Genomic DNA, 5,413 nt, shown 5'->3' with positions numbered 1-5,413 from the left:
CTGGTTTAGAGTAAGCATAAATCAGGGCCAGCAGTTGGAAAGGTGGTTAAGGCACTGGACTCTCACATGGCTGACCATGGTTTGAGTTCTGGACCTGGGGGCTTAAAAAAAAAAAAATCCATCAGTGTGTATGCATGTGTGCCTAAGATCCTAGGAGGCGAATGGAGGAGAAAGGATTTTGGTGTGGTCATCCCCCTGTCTTGGGGGGGATTTCTTCCTTCTCATTTTCTCTCTGTCTCTCTCTGGAAAGTGCATTCACCTTGTGGCCAAAACTGAAAAAAGGAAAAAAAAAGGAATATACATAATTCCCAGATTTTGAAAATTTGTCTTTGTTATTTATTAGCTATTATATCCTTAGGCAAAATACTTGTTTTTGTGAAGCATAAGCGTAACCTCCTTTGTAAAGTGGAAAAAGTAACACTCCATCTACTTCTATGGTGTCTGAATAATAAACAGTTGTCCTTCATAATACACAGGAGATTCCAGGTTCCAGTAACTCACGGATACCAAAATACATGAATACTCAAATCCCTTAGATAAAACAGTGAAGAACAGTTGATCCTCTCCATTTTTGGTTCTACATTTTCTGGATTCCGTAGTCTCAAGGTTCCATTTTGTGGGTTCAATCAACCACAGATTAAAAATGCTACAGTGAGGGGCTTGCAGATGGCATGGTGGTTAAATGTGCTGGACTCCCACATAGTCGACCAAGGTTCAAGTCTTGGATCTGGCGGCTTGCTTTCTCACTTTCTCTTTCTCTCTCTCTCTTTCTCTTTCTCTCTCTCTCTTTCTCTTTCTCTCTCTCTCTCTGTCCCTCTCTGGTCAAATTAAAAATAAATAAATAATGTTAAATAAAATATAAAAAAAATGCTACAGTGATGCTGGCATGTACTGTGGATCAAAGATGTTTGCATATATGTTGAATACATACATACTTTCAAAACTTTTTTCCTTGTCATTCTTTTTAAAACAATACAGTAGAACAATTATTTATACAAAATTTGTATTTTTAGGTATTATAAGCAATCTATAAAGATTTAAACTATACGGAAAGATGTGTGTAGGTTATATGCAAATACTATACCATTTCATATAAGAGATTTGAACATTCTGGGATTGTGGTGTTGGGAATGGTTTCCTAGAACTAGTCACTCTTGGATACCAAGGACAATTGTACTGTAAATAAAATTCTCTTTAGCCTGTAATGTTTTCTTCTTAAGGGCAAATCTATTGAATCTGCATCATAGTTGTTTTTTTATTACAGTTCAAATTAGAAAAAAAATCTTAAAAAGTCTTTACTCTGTTATTACTGATATTTTAAATCTTGCTTTTTTGAAGGAGTTGCAAAATAACTTTTTTTACTGTATTTTATAGATTTCTTCTTATTTATTTATTTAATTATTTTGGAGATATTTTTGCTATACAACATGTGTGCTCACCAGAGAGACAGAAAGCAAGAAATCACCCCCAAGGGAAATGGCCAGTTCACAATCTCTTCTCCTTCATTCTCCTCTTGGGATTTTGGGCATGCATGCACACATACCTGGCATGAGCTTTAAGCTGCCAGGTCCAGGACTTGAACCATGGTCGACTACATGGGAGTCCAGCGATGTAACCATTATGTTATCTGCTGGCCCCTAGATTTCTTCTGACCAAAACATAGTAACTGCAGAAGATAGAGATAAGCAAAAATTCTGTTAAAAGTTACTCATAGACATACCATTCAGAAATAACAATAACCAGGGATTGTGTATGTTTAAGGCAGTACTTGGGATAAATGGTTTGAAACCATTATTTTCCATGGTGCTGGCATGTCATGATGGTGGAGGGTCTTTTGAGTTTCAATATGTCACTTTTAGTATCTCTTTTTTTTTTTTGAGAGAGATTTTCGCTATAGGGCGCGTGCGCTCACCAGACAGACAGAGAGAGACATAGAGACAGAAAGCGAGAAATCACCCCCCAGGGGGGATGGTCACGCCGCAATCCCTTCTCCTCCATTCTCCTCTCGGGATCTTGGGCACGCACGCACACGCGCCCGGCGTGAGTTCTAAGCCACCGGGTCCGGGACGCGAACCGCGGTCGACTACGTGGGAGTCCAGCGACATAGCCATTACGCTAACTGCTGGTTCCCTAGTATCTCTTTTTTGAAGATAGTAAAAAATGTCTGCAAAATTTTATTCTACACATTACCAATCCTTTACACATTACCAATTTCTTTCGTCCTGTATTTAGTGTCTTTAGTCTGTCCTTGTGGGAATGAGGCTTAGTTGCCTTTATGTTTCCTTTTTTTTTAATCCAATTTATCACTATAACTACATCCAGCTTTCCAGCTGGTTCATTGCCAAACTCTCTACCACTTAACTAGGCCGAATTAGACTAATAGTCTTGTGCGCTGAACAGTGAGACTTTCAGTTCCTTAGAATGATTCATGTGTTACAGCTGCAGTCCACGCTCGTTCATGACATCTGACTTTCTGCTGAATTACAGTGCTTCCTCTCCTCTCAGCTTATCTTTTGATAAAATTTCTGTTTTCTCGGTAAGCATTTGAAAGTTAATAGATTTCAAGAAATCTTATTCTGAATAGATTACATTGTGAGAATATTATTATTAATTTTTACCAAGTCAAAATATGACAAAATATATCCTTTTCCTACAAAATGCTTCTTCATGTGTTCAGAGAAACTATTCATGTCTAAAAAATATTTTAAGAGAGAGATTTTTTTCTATAGGGCACGTGTGCTTGCCAGAGAGACAGACAAGGACAGAGAAACAGAAAGCGAGAAATCACCCTGCAGGGGAGATAGCCATGCTGCAATCTCTTGACTTGAATTCAGAGACTTCAAATTAAGTTAATTGCCATAGAAACTTTAACTGCCATAGAAACAGGGACTCGGACCGGGTCGACTATGTTTGAGTTCAGCGACGTAATCATTATGACATCTGCTGGTCCTACATGCCTAAAATTTTTTTATGTGGAATTGAAACTTCCCAAATGTGTCCTATTCTAGAATTCTTATTCTAAATAAACCAAAGTTGACTTTTATGATTTTATGAATATTTATGAGTATTATTTTCATCTTGCATTTACCCAGTTGGCTTTATGTTAAGTGAACACATTATGAGAGGAAATTAAAATTGGTTCAAATCAAAAAGGAAACTAAAAAAATATACTTCATTAATATTTCTGAACTTTTTTATAAAATATTAAAATTAAAAGAATAACCTTGTGCTATCAAACATTATATATTAAAATTATTAAGTATAAATGTATTAGCAAACAAAAACTTGATATTTCTCTTGTATAAACATATTAGAACTGTCCCAAATTTTTAATAAGAGAAATTGGAAGCATTGAATTCATTTTAAAGAACTGTAACATGCATCTGTGTATTTTTTCAAGGATCACATTTATATTTTATATTGAATTATTCTGACTTACAAAAAAATGTATTTTCCTTGGTTCTAGTGGGTTTGGACATGGTTCTGACTTATGATCTTCGCCAATGTAGCAGGTAAACATATCTGACCTTCTTTTTAACATTTGTGGTTGGGTGAGAGTATACAACTTCTTCAGCCTATGTTTTGATATCTTTATTCATTTGTTAAAATCACAGTTAGGCTTTGTGGTAGACCTGTGGGTCCCTTAAACGTGTATTCCAACTTCATTCATCTTTGACTTCCAGCACTATAGTACCTGGAGGTTAAGAAAATAAAATAAAACTTTTCCCAGGTGGCTAAGGCTCAGGTGTGATTTGAGTTCCTCCAACCTGGTACATTTATGAAATATTTGAATTTCAAACGAAGTTAATTGCCATAGAAACTAAAATTCTGCTGTTTAGATGGTGGCATAAGGAGCATGGGTCTGTGCCATCAGCTCCCTGATTCAGTGACTTTATCCAGTGACAGGTATAAAATCCCCAAACATGGCAGCAGGGAGGCAATTTTTGGGACTAGAAACTTATTTGATATTCTGCTTAGAGCTTAATCTGATTTAATCTTTAGATTAACGATTTTTTAAGCCACAGCATAGCAAGTGATATGGCCCTTTATATACAATAGGTTTGTAGTACCTATTGGTATTGTAAGTGGAATGGTCTGTGGCCTGTAATAGAACGCTAATCAATAAAGAGCTTATCTTGATTAGAAGAAGTTGCTCAAGGGCATTTGGATGATACATTCCTGATGATGGAATCCATAACTGTTCATAATGGTTTGATTGGTCATTTGACCCGTGATTTAGGTGAATATTACTAACAAAACAGCTTTCTGAACATGTTTGGAGGCAGAAATACTGAGCATATATAAGGGGAAATGTGTGTTTTTTTTCTTCAAATGTTATTTTTATAGAAAATAATAACTATATTCAGTGATACAGTAAAAACAAATACACCTATATACACGTTAATCACACAATATCTGTACCATTGCGAAGAATTAATAATATAGATAATTCAAAAATAATACATTTGAGGTAAGATGTGACAGTGAATTTACATCACTCTGTTGTTGCTTTTATCGGTCTGGTATGTAATTTATGGTGATGACCAGGCACGAATTCTCCAGGCATGAGTTCCTTTATAAAGTTTTCTCTTTCCTTTTCATGCTTGATTCTCTAACCACTCAAAGCATGTGCAAACGGCACACAGTTCCTACTTACTACTTCTGTTACATAGTTTTATTAATACTTTGGTTAAAATGTGTAACAAATACTTGTTTAGTTTATCTTCATTCATGATCATGTTGATGAGGGTGCTAAGAATTGTGTTTTTATTAATCTGTGAATTGATTGTATCTTAGACATTGTAAATATTAGAAGTGGTGTTGGTTAACTGAACAAATGAGAAGTAGGAGGAAGGAGAATGTGAAAAGTACAGTGTTGTGGGAACCAGCAGTTAGCGTAATGGCTATGTCGCTGGACTCCCACGTAGTCGACCGCGGTTCGCGTCCTGGACCCGGTGGCTTAAAACTCACGCCGGGCGCGTGTGCGTGCGTGCCCAAGATCCCGAGAGGAGAATGGAGGAGAAGGGATTGCGGCGTGACCATTCCCCCTGGGGGGTGATTTCTCGCTTTCTGTCTCTAATGTCTCTCTCTGTCTGTCTGGCAAGCGCATGCGCCCTATAGTGAAAATCTCTCAAAAAAAAAAAAAAGTACAGTCTTGTGAAATTCAGACTGTTAAATGAGGAGTCTGGAGACCCATCGTTGAGGTCATCTATTATAAAAAACAAACAAACACCTCCCTGCCCTCAATTTGGTGGCTTAAAATAAGTGATCCTTTTTTTTTTTTGAAGAGTTTTTTTTTACTTTTTTTTCTGTAGGGCGCGTGCGCTCCCCAGACAGACAGAGAGAGACAGAGAGATAGAAAGCGAGAAATCACCCCCCAGGGGGGATGGCCATGCCACAATCCCTTCTCCTC

Source organism: Tupaia chinensis, unplaced genomic scaffold (genome assembly GCF_000334495.1).
Source record: "Tupaia chinensis unplaced genomic scaffold, TupChi_1.0 Scaffold000410_1, whole genome shotgun sequence".
In the NCBI taxonomy this organism is placed as follows: Eukaryota; Metazoa; Chordata; class Mammalia; order Scandentia; family Tupaiidae; genus Tupaia; species Tupaia belangeri.
This window is presented reverse-complemented; position numbering follows the sequence as displayed.